Source organism: Grus americana, chromosome 3 (assembly GCF_028858705.1).
Source record: "Grus americana isolate bGruAme1 chromosome 3, bGruAme1.mat, whole genome shotgun sequence".
NCBI lineage: Eukaryota > Metazoa > Chordata > Aves > Gruiformes > Gruidae > Grus > Grus americana.
The window spans coordinates 81,871,087-81,883,277 of NC_072854.1; the positions used below are offsets into that span (position 1 = coordinate 81,871,087).

General features: G+C 46.0%; 1 protein-coding gene across 7 annotated transcripts in view; it reads right to left on the minus strand.

The window, feature by feature from the left end:
• SIPA1L2 (signal induced proliferation associated 1 like 2) overlaps positions 1–12,191 on the minus strand; it is a 224,505-nt gene that overhangs the window by 142,705 nt on the left and 69,609 nt on the right. For 3 of the 7 annotated variants that reach the window (XM_054821160.1, XM_054821159.1, XM_054821153.1), the window contains exon 1: positions 3,391–3,732. The exons of 1 other annotated variant lie outside the window; for it this stretch is intronic. The gene's annotated coding sequence lies outside the window, so the exon portion shown is untranslated. Of the gene's footprint in view, positions 1–2,412; positions 2,529–3,390; positions 3,733–12,191 lie in introns of those variants that run through there. 3 more of the 7 variants (XM_054821156.1, XM_054821158.1, XM_054821155.1) reach the window with 3 other exon arrangements.

Consider the following 12,191-nt stretch of genomic DNA (forward strand, 5'->3'; position numbering starts at 1 on the left):
CGAAGCCCTAACAATTCTTAAAAATCTAACCAGTCATATGGCATCATCACTGAATGTCATGAGGAATTAATGTTACTCTTAATGCAATCTATGTGGGAAAAAAAGTATTTTAAAATTAAAAAAAAAAGAAAAATGTGAAACATACTTTTCGATCTACTACATACAAATTCTATAGTCAGAGTTATACATCATAACAGGCCTTATGAATTCTTCTTATTGGATTATCGGATTTGGTACACAGTATTTCCCAAAAATAATTCAGGTAGAAAAATCAGGCTAGAAAAATTCTATAGGGTCTACCCTATCCTAAACTTCCTGAACTCTTCAGATTTATAAGAGGATGAAAATTCCCTTAAAAGTAAAGGAATCAAGTGAAGTTTGTCTTAACTTTCTAAGAAGTAGTGTTTTTAAGAATTGGATATAAATTATGCTACCTAACATATCAAAAATTTCTACTATGAGTACAAAACTGCAATGCATAAAATAAACAGCCACCTCCTCTTTACGTCACTGATTCACAACTCAGCTTGCCCAAATATTTTAAAATTGCAAAGCATTTTAAACTGCAAAGCAAAAATTGCATGGAAAGAGAAAAGAACATTAGTCAAACCATGGTTTCATTTCAAGCTGTCAATACAGCTACTGTTGGTAATCTTGGATGACTAACGTGAGAAACTAGATAACCCAGCGCCCCACCCTCTTTCCACAATCTGTAACTTATCTTACATTTCCACAACAACACAGCATTTCTCACTCAATATTACCAAACGGTAAAAGGTACGAACCTACTGAAAATATTTTAACATCCAATCATCCAAATATAATCTTAATTCCAGTCAAGTCAAGGAGAAAATATTTACTTTTTCCTGAAGTTTGCACATAAAAAGCTTAAATGCAATGCCTGACTACTATGTCCAATATGAAGCTGAAAGTGAAAAAACAAACTGCCTCAGTTCACTTGTAAAGGTCAAACAGCAAAAGAAAGGGATGGTTTTGCCTGTTTGACCACTGCTTTGCTTAGTTCCTCATTTGACTCTCTTCATTTGCAAGAGTATTTCACAATGCACTTGAGTAATGGTATGTCAGTAAACGTCCACAAAAAAAGACCATATTATCTTTCTTGCAGGAAAATGGAACAGAAACCTTTAAAAATACTACTCTGATTTGAACAGTAAGAAAATACCAGCTACAAAGAATTGAGGTTTTGTTTAGTTCCAGGTTTCACGTTATACCCTTGGTATATATGAATGACATGATCTTTCATTGATCCAATATGATTGGTGAAACAGTCTGGCATCCTTACAAGTAAGTATTCCTTCTTGTTATTTCTAAGTGCTGCACGACCTGGTAAGGTAACCCACTGGGCATGTAAAACCAAGATTATATAAAGCTAGATTTCAGAGAGGTCTCTGAATGTGAATGCTACATAAATTATAAATCAACTGTTGTGGAGCCTAAGTGATGTTTAAATATCCATAATGCATTATAGCTCTTGATGATTTAAACATGTTTGCATTAATAATAAAAGATATTTCAAAGATCAAATTGAAGATTGAAGTACTTCAGAGCTACTACCGAAGAAGCAAATAGGGGGCAAATAACGCATTCCACTGACAACAGGCACAGTTTTGGAAAAACACAAGAAATAGATGAATAAGGCATCAGGCCTAGGCGTTCTTACATCCAGCAGGCTGTGATGGACTATGTTTCTGAATCCAGCTACAAAATGCTTCAGTCTAAGCTAGTTAGGTACAGATTCTGGGGAAAAAAAAAAATAGCTGAACAAACAATATTAATGCACTATGGTCCTTTTTAAAATAAGTCCATCAAACTAAGTAGTAATTGAAACTGAATGACTGTGGGTTTGTTTCTCCATTTTCAAACATCCCTCCTTATCCAGCTGCCTTCCTTTAAAGCAACCTAAATATTTTGCAGAGCTATCTTCCAACTAAACAAACTTCCTTTAGATGTTGGTAGTATGTATACAAAATAATGTCTATAAGCAGCAAGATGAGCTGATCAAAACAATGAGTTATGTCAGATAGTAAGCAAACTTCAAATTCTACTCTGATCTAATCAGTGCAGAACTGATCAAGAAGGCAGTTTACTATCCATGCGAAGGAAAAAATAGACAAATAAAGAAATAGTAGGCTGCAGAGACAGATTACATGCTTTCCTTCTCTGTTGGAAATCTGATATAAGAAAGCCATCTAGTGTTAACTTTTAGAAGTGAAAACTGCGCACAAAAGAGCTCGGGAAAATTTACATGTGCAATTCTCTCTAACTTTGCATGTCTTCTGCATCGTAAAAAATAAAACTCGTTTCCTCTAGAAAATCCAGGCTGAAAGCAAATGTTCAAACTACTAATGTGTTAAAATAACCCAGCATCAAGTAATAAGCTAGTTTACTGACCTACTTCGTGAACGTTAATAGCCAGCCTGAAATTTGTCAACTTCAGAGTTGTCTTTGTCAAGACTGCGTAAGGCTACTTCCATATTCACACGGACAGACACCACCTCAGCAAAACGCTGCGAAGCACCACAGAAGAGGTACAGAGCCAGGAAAATAAAATCTAAAGCAAAGTTGGTCTCAACTGACTATCATTTAACGAAATCAAATACTAAGATTGGAGAACAGACCACTGAACGCGTATCGGAGTATTAAAAGATAACAAAGAGTGCAAAAGGATACACGTTGCACCTTGTCTACAGTAACTAAATAAATAGCATTAAAATCATTTAAGGAAACTGCATGGGCTACAGGGTCTTTCCCCCTGCTACCCCAAATGCCTGGCGGTCCCCATTGCACAGTCTCTGCTCTGAAAACCAGCTACACCCCAGGGACGTCCGAGCTAGGCAAACTTACTCCGCAATTGCCCTTATTCTCTAAGCGGGTTTCAGAGACGGACGGAAGGCGACTGGGCGCAGAGCTCTTACAGCCGGTGGCAGAGCCGCCCTGCAGGTGACTGGCGACCCCATTTACAGCCCTGCCGCCCCCACGGCCACCGCGGGTATTATTTGTGCAGCAGATCACAACGCTATTTGTAAAGGCGACCTGCGGGAGCGAGCCACCCCGCTCCGGCGCGGGAGGGATGGCTTCGCGGCTGGGGCGAGGACGGCGTGCCGGTGGGGAAGGGGGGGCCCGCGGCTCCTCGCCGCTTCCCTCCCGCAGCCCTTCGTCCTCCCGCGGAGCCCGGAGAAGCCGAGATTTCCTCCCCTATAGGAGCAAGAAGGGCTCCCAACGGCACCTGAGGGGAGAGGACTCGTGTGTGCGTGCCCCCAAGTGGTCCCGAGCCCTTTCCGGGAAGGGAAAGCAGCCCGCCCGCTGTGTCCCGTCCCCCCCCCACCGCCGCCGCGGGGCACGGTCGCGGTGGCAGGCGCCGCTCCTTACCTGGTACTGCCGCTGCTGCTGCCCGCGCTCCGGCTGCTCCCGCCGCGGGACCCCCATGGTTCCCCCGCGCACACAGGCTCCTCTCCCCACCTCGCTCCCAGTCAGCGGCGCGCGCTCCTCCCCCCTCCCGCGGGACACGCCGCTCGCGGGGCGCCGGAGCCGTTAACGGAACCGGGGGGCGTCCGTTGGGGTCTCGCGGGCTTGGCGCGCGCGCCGCTCGCGCCGCTCCTCCCCCTCTCGTCACCCCCGCCACCCCCTTCCTCGCGCTCGCCCGCTGCCTCGCGCTCTGCCCGGCGCTGGGTCTCGAGTGCGGCTCAGGCGCCGGACAGGGAGGAGAGGCGGAGGGAGGGGCGGGAGCAGCACCGCACACACACGCTCTCGCCTTCCCTCGCACACCCTCAAGCCCCACCCCTCCTGTCGGCCCCGCCTTCCATTGGCTTCGCCGGCTCGGCCCCGGGGGAACGAGAACTCCGCATTGGCCACTCGCGCTGTCGCGCAACCAAAACACCAGGCCCCGCCCCGCGGCGTGCCCGCCACCTCCCTCTCCCCCCTCCTTCACCCACCGCGGCGGGGGTCGCGGGAGGGGATCCCCGGGGCGCCGCGGGGCCCACCGGGGCCAGGCCGCGAGTTTGCGAACGGAAGCGAGCAACAGGTGGGGTGGAGGGACGGAGGGAGGGCATAGCACGGGGCCCCGGGAAGGGCCCTTCCCGGCAACCAGCCGGTGACTGCGGGCTGCCGCCCTGCTCCATTAGCCGGATCGGGCCCCAGCCGCTGTCGCGGTCAGCCAAACCCCAGCGCAGCGCCGAGGCAGAGCGCTGCGGGTGCAGCGCGGCGGCACGGCCCCTGCCCCCTACGGCCCCTCGTCCCCGCTTTCAAGACCCTGGACAACGCCGCCCGGCCAGCCCGGCCCTTTCGGCCCCGGGCCCCCCGCCGGGCCGCCCGACCCTGCCCCGCTGCCGTTACCGCCAACCGCCGCTGCCGGGCGCAGGCCCGGTATCGCCCGCCCTGGGGCTCCTGCGCTCCCCCGGCTCCTTCCCTCGGGAGCCCCGAGGGTGGCGAGCAGCGGGGTGACCGGGCCTCTGGGCCAGCCTACTGGGCTGTGCATTGCCTCAGCAAAAGCCCGTCTGAGCCCTCCGGGCTTGCAGTGGGCAGCGACCCTTTGGCTTTGTTCCCATCCCGCAGCGCCTGTTGTTCTTATAGTTTCAAACCAGATATACCTATAGCGGGAGAAACACATGGCAGTGGAGTCCTCGGAATCGCCCTGTGCGCTCTGCCTCTTGCATACCACTCTTAAATTGTAGATGGTCAGGAGCAGCGGTGCTTTCCCTCTGTGTTGTAGAGCGCTGAACATGTTTAGTTTGCCTGCCAGATAAGCCATGGCTAGGTATCTGCATTTCCTCCACCTCCTCCACATGTTCTGGTAAGCAAACCAAAGTCTGGTTTTGGAATTTGAATTTCCCTATTTTTACTCTGCGGGCCAGTTCTGCAAGGGGCCGTATCTGCAGTCACAGGGCCCACTTCTACATAGAGGTTGCAAAATAGAAGATGTTATCAGGACTGATGTGGCTGCTCCCATCTGCTACCCCAAATTACGAGGCCTGCAACATCATTGGAATAAAGTCTACTCCTACAGAACCCTACAGAAACAACAATGGATTCTTTTTTTTTTTTTTTTTTTCCCCAGTCCTCTCTCACTTGCTTTCCCCTCCACCTGCGCCCACCTCCCATGGGTACGTAACTTTCTGGTTGTACCAGTTTGCTCAGCTCTGGCAAACAGGCTGCACGTTGACATTTACAAGTATTCCACTGCCTTGTAAACTTCTCCTCACTGCCTACCCTTTGCTGGAAACAGAGCAGAAGGCTTTAGTGGAAAGGAACTACCACGTGTATGCCAAAGATCCAAAACACCCAGGGCAGGGCAAATTTTAGGTTATTGTGCTTAACTGTTCCTTTAATATACATTTTAAATCAAGAAATGCAGTCCACAATCATAAATTTAAGCATGCGGGCTTATTAGAACAGACTTGAAGGTGTCAACATTTACTCTGAAAGCACTGGAAAACATTACATTCATTAGTTAGTGTTTGGATGATTTCTGGAGTGTTATTGTTTCGGTTAAAACGGTATTTTTGAATGTTATCATTTCTACCCAAAATCACTAGTCCAGTCAGGCAGCAGACTGTCTCTGTACTGAAGCAAGACCACAGGAATAATATTATTATCATCTTGACAAGGAGCCTCAGAAAAAAAACAAACCACTGCAAGTGAAAGGAACAGTGTATTTCCCCACTTGAATCATGCTATAGACAGTATCCTTCCTGGAAGGTTAATTCCTTTAAAAACTAGCCCAGGAAATATCAGTGGAAAGACAGGGAATCAGGAGAGGTGCGAGTGTGCACAGAGCACGGCAGGCAGTACTTGTCTCCAGTGTCAGTGCTGGCCAAGTTCTCGTTACTGGAGTGCCCTGGCTGCTTACTTCAACGAGTCCCTTTTGCTCCCAGGACGAGCTGCCTTTCTGGAGTTCAGACTCTCTGCAGCGATTGCTGAATTATCTCTCCTTGCTGTCATTCACGTTGTATGCCGTGTCTCTTGCTCCGAAGGAAAACTAGATGACCAGCACAGTTTTCTCCAGGCTCTTTCAGGATCCTCTTTAGCAAGAGTCCTCCCCGGTCCTTCCTGATTTCTCTTCTTTTTTCCCATCTTCTCAGCTAACCCTCACCCCCTCTACATCATGCTACATATTTTTGTCCTCCTGCTCTCCGCACCCTGTCATTAACAAGCGCACATTAATACCGAGCTATGCAGTGTCCGTCCGGGGCCGGACGCCCGAGCGGAACTTGTGTTCTGCAAAGCCCTGCCAGGCCCCGGTGCTGAGCTCTCCGCAGGGCACGGCGCGGGGCGGCTTTGCTGGGTACCCCACGGCCCGGCCCGGCTCCGGGTGAGGAGAGGGAAGGTGGGCGGCCGCGGTACGAGCCCTGTGTAGAAGCGCGCCCAGCCGCAGCCGCCGCTAGGTGTCCTCTGGCAATTGCGCGGTGCCGGGGCTGGCGCCAAGCTCGGCGCAGGGGCTGCCTTCTCACTCCGCTTTGCTAAACCGGCCTCCGTAAGGACTAACCTGCCCCGGCTGTGCCCGGTTTTCTGCTGCCTGTATCGTCGGGGAAACGAAATTGTTCTTTTATAAGCTTGGCTACGTTTCATGTCCAAACCTAGGAAGCTGGTAGCATACTATGCTAATAGGTAACAGAGCTGTAATATTTTGTATGCTAAGAACAGTATTTGCATTTACTTACTGGGTTTTCTCTTAAAGGCTTGTTTTATAAAGCACTTTGGATGCAAATTAGCTTTCTCCAAGAATATTTCGGTGTTTCACCTACTATCCTAACGAACACTATGCTTAAAAAAAACCTGACTGAAGTTATCTGTAAGTCATGGCATTTCCTTATCCTCCTAAAAAATGCTAGCCAATCCCTACCAGACTGCAGTGGTGATACTAACTCCTTCCTGCACACAGGGTGAATTCCCCCCTCTGCAGACTGTGCCCACAGCCCGTGTAAGAGGGCTTCATTTGGATGGGAGAACTGCTTCGGCATTCTGCTGTGCGGTGCCTCTGAGGCTGACGATCACCATTACAGAACAGACTAACTATGGCACTGCCTGTGAATAAAAAAATATTTCTGAGCTGACAGAGTGTCCCTCATGATGGAACTGTGATACCTTAACAGGTCCATTTACAGCCATCAAGCTAAATGTTGTTTAGGTTGCATTCCCAAAATTATACATTACCTGCATCTTGACAAGATCCAGCACACTGATATGTATTAGGGTTTTGCTGTAAGGAGAGTCTGGAGGCTTGCTGTGATCACTGCTTTTTTTTCTTTCTTACTTTTTTTCCTCTTTTACTTTTTTTTCCCTCTCACTCTCTCACTCCTCCAGTATCATTCCTTTTGGCTTCCAGGCTACCATCTGTGTACCTTCAGGGAGTCAACAAGAGAAGAACAAGGGCCAGAAACCAGAACGCAGTTGAAAAGAGGTAAACAGAGCTTCTTGCAATAATCAAGGTCTGTTGAAGCCTCAAGAGCACAAGAGCAATTGGGGTAAGAGGAATCCCCTGCCCAAACTAAAAACTGATGAACATAAAAATGTGATTGAAAAGGGTGAGGAGAAAGGAGGAGACTGATCTTTCCTTCAGCTTCCAGGATGCATGTGTTTTACTTAAATTGTCTAGTGAAGGATGGTCACTTGCCACAGGTTTGGGATAAGTCACTTGGAGCAGGACAGTCCAGCCTTTGGCAGTATGGACCCAGAAGGTTTTATAACAGTTCAGCCATGGGCCAGATAACAGACAAGCAGAAGCCAGAGCGAAGACAGCCCACAGGCCACAGCTTGGTCACCTCTGATTAAGAGGAGTGCCAACTTTTTCCTGCAGTACCTTTTCTTCACTTCTCCTCTTCATATTTAATGTCAAAGTACCCAGCTCAGCCACATTTGAAGCCAGTCTTCAGGCACTATTAATACACAGGGAGTTGTTCCAACATCTCCTACGGACTGTTTGTTTCCAGTGACGTAAAGACAACTCTAACAACAAAAGTTGACTTTTCCATTCGTTGTTGGGGAAGTGGGTTAAAGTGGGATCCTTGGAAGTGGTGCAGGAGGTGGAGAAAACATCTGGTAGCCACATGATGAGGCACGTTTTGCTGACACAAGGCACTCATGAATAGGCAAGCTGAACAAAGTTTAGGTTCGTTTCCTCAGCCTTGGGCACAAGCCTAGAATCCAGGTGAAGTAAGTAAGCGCTGAGCGAAAGATCTCAGCAATGCATAAAGATGTCATCTCACTCACAAATCTTTTTGCTGACATTGCTCAGTACTTCCTGATGCAGTTAATGAGGTGAGGTGCTCTATAAGGGAACTCTGGCTAGGCCTTCGGAGCAACCTCAACTCCCTCTGGTCACACCAGAGGAAAGCTGTGAGCAGTAGCAGGGAGGCAGCTGCTGGCTGTGCACACTCCCTGTGAATCGCTGTGCCATCCACAGGCTGCTGCGACGGTCAGCACTACAGGCAAATCCCCAGACTTCATGCTTCTCTAGATCAGCAGCCCTGGAGCCAAACACGCGTAGCCTGGGGACACAAGAGCTCTTATTCCAGTAACCACGACTGCTTGGCAGTTTCTTGTACCTCAGAGTAGGCTGAGGGTGGATTTTGCTCTTCTAACCCCAAGCTGCCCTTTCATTTGGACATTATGTGGGTGAAACCACGTAGTCGCAATCTGTGAAGCGCCTATTTCACACGTTGCTCTTAAAGCACAAACACAGTTTACCACAATACTAATATTTCATCCCAGTGGCTTCCCTAAACTATGAGCAATTCAGTGAAACAAAACATCCTCTATATCCTCTGAAACTGGTTTTGAAAGCCCAGATGGAGGAAAATACTATTGGTTTTAATTAGCAATATCCTTCACATGAATCCCCTATTAACCAAAGGAGCATACTATATTTCATCTCACTTCCTCTAGTTTACTTACTACTGCCTCTATTCTCTGTGGTTTACCAGCAGGAAACCACTGGAGGGGACATATCCAGATAAGATTAAACAACATAATATTATCATCTTTACTGTAACCAGGCTCACAGTTTTTCTGCTAGATTCTGAAATGAGATTCATGGCCATTTTGGCTTCCATTCACTGTGGAAAGAAGCCATTCTTTTAATTCCACACTATTTCACTAATTCCCCAACTATTTCACTTGTGACGGGCTTTTTTTTTTTTCTTCAATTTTTTTTTTTTCCCCCACTGAAATGCACTTCAGACAATAAGCTAGGTTGACCCTAGCTGAATGTAACAGGAAGCAGAACCTGGGTGTCCTGGCAGTGAACATATCTTCAAGAGTAGGACTATGGCAGAGCAAGGCAGCTGTAGCCTCTCCTCTGCTGAGGAGCTCTTGGAAAACCACCAAGTGGCTTCCTTCTAGTGGTGGTGAGACAAGAGCGTGCCTATCTCCACACATTTCTTCCACAGGTTCCACCTGAGGGTCTTTCAACGGACCCATTGAAAACCTTAAGGCTACAGACGTGAAAGAAGAGAGGCAGAGAGAAGCAGGAAAAAGGTGAATTTCTCTTGCACCGTGCTGATCAGACTGTACTGTGGATATTCCCAGTCTGAATTCTCTATGCGTTGTCACGCTAGGTAACATATAACCACCCTGCAGCAGTGTGGGTTGACTTGCATAAAGCCTGTAAAATTTGCACCCATCACATACAGCATTTTTTACTGGGACTGGGGCAATAACAGCCAATATCTAACACGGATGTTCAGTTTCTACTTGCAAAAAAAATCTCCCATAGTCTTTTATGGGATCAATACTCTTCCACACTTCCGGCAGAGCGCTGCTGTGCTCTTTATCAGCAACCTTCAGTGACCTGAAAAGACATCTCTAATCCCTTAGCTGTTTCACAGATACTGAGACTGCATTAATTCCCGAGGAATTTCTCCTGCCAGGTAACAGAAAGTTCACCCAGTAAGGGAATCTCCTCACTGTAAATAGGTTGCAACATCCGACTCTGCTGGGGTGGGAGAAGGACTGGAATAAATTGGCGTGATGAGGCATGTGAATGAAGTCAGCCGGGGAGAAAAGAACCCAGGCATCAAGAGACAGGCTGCTTCAGCACATCTCCTGGGCAACTTCTGCTGGCAGGTCTCTTAATATCTGCATCGTAGGTTAGGCAAACTGATAATATGCACCAAAATTCCATTATAATTATCACTGAGTTCAGTTTTTAATATAACTGCTCCTCTTTTTTTTGGTTGCTGTTAATTTGACAAGCATGTTTTCTGGGACTGCCATTTTCCAGACTTGGTTTTAGCACATGACAAGTTTGGGGTATTTGAAAGATGAAAGAAAATCAGCAGAGCTATTAAAGCATGTAAAGATTATTTTCCACATGGTCCAATGAGAACTTTTGCACTTGACTAACTGAGAAAAACCCGAAATTAGAAACTGTAAATATAACGATTTTGTAAAAATACTTAGCTCTTGATAGAAAAATGTTCAGAGCTAATTTTTAAAGAGGTTTTAAAGTTTTCGCATTTCTTAGTTGGTAGTTTCACAATGTTCATTAAGACTTTCATTTTAAGATGCTTTAATGAGATATAATTGGATGGGTTGTTTCTCAAATGGAATAAAAGATTGTATATATTTAGACTAGATAGTTCTTTCAATAACTGAGGCAGGCTGACAAAGACAAGACGCTACGAAATCACTATTGATCTCATTACACTAATCTGATTTATTTGGGAAAGATTCAAGACAGTGATGGAAAGCATGGAAAATCCATTGATAGAGAGATTGATCTTTGTTAAGGACATTCTACTGGAAGAAAATTTGTTAATATCTTTTCAATCTCCCATAAATTCTTAGACTTTAAAGCTCTAAAGGTCCATTTGTGACAATCTAGTCTGACCTCCTGTATATGACATGTCATTGAACTTCCGTGAATTAATTTTTGTTTCAACTAGGTGTCTTAGAAAAATTTCCAGTCATTCTATATGTGTTCTCATTGATGGAAAATTCACTGAAGTCCTTGGTAAATTGTTTCAATTACTTTTCCTGTTAAAAATGTGTGCCTTATTCCTAGTTTGAACTGTCTGCATTTCAGTTAATGCATCTTGTTATACTTTTGTCCACTATACTGAAAAGTTCATTCATGCTGTGTGCTCAGTGCTGGTACATACAGACTGTAACTGCATTACTCCTCAATCAGTTCTATTATAAAGGAATTAGGTAGCACACTCAGGGTTTTTCGCTATGATCTGGTTTTCATTTCCCATAATAATTCTCATGGCTTTTCTCTGAATTGTTTTCTCTCCGAGCTCGTTCTAAATTCCCTCGTGAAATATGGGAGAATGTAGATGCCATACTGTCAAGAACCCCAGGGAGATGTCTTCCTCATGCATGGATCTTTGTTAAGTTGCTACTGAACTGTTAGTTACTTTTCAAATTGTGCCAATTGAATCTAAGCTCCTATTCTACCTTGCATCTCCCATTTCTCATTTTTAAGGCATTCAGTTTGAAACAGCAGAATGACAGGAAAGAATCACAGCTTATTCTGTAGGCCTGTTACAGAGCCTCGCTCTGCTGACCAACATTTAGAGTCGAAATACAGAACATTTTAATTCACAGGAGGATTCACAAATCTTCCAGAAATCATTTGTTTTAGTTCACCAAACTGTATCTAGTGTAATCAAAATGCAAATTCACTTACTTTTGATGGTTCACACATGGCCCAAAGCTTTATTTAACTCTTTATCTTTGGCGTTACATGGTACATGATGAAGCCTTACTTGGATCACGTACACGAGATGAATTTCCCTGTTAAGTCTGGCTCACATGAGAGAAGCAAAGGTGAGTAATCTTGAACCTGGGCCTCATAATAACCTCTGAACTTCTGTTCTTGTTCCGTGCTGTGACATCCCACTGAGAGCATTGTTTTCTACACCTTCCTAGCAGAAAACACTATTCCCCTCTGGAATTCACAAACGGAGGATCACTAGAGCCTAAATGTTTGCCTTTCAATTGGTGCCAGATGCCACCTGTATCTGATATATCTACTAGTGGTCTTTGGAGCAGGTACCTGCTTCTGCTCACTGAAAACTACTGGAAAGACTGATAACTTGGATTTTAATTGCTCAAATGTTTGAAGAACCTGGACACACCCCTTGCCCACATAGTGTGTCTCCTGGTATTTTGTAATTGCTGTATCTTGTCTTTCATCTACCCCACAAGCTGTGGGCATTTTTCACAAATTA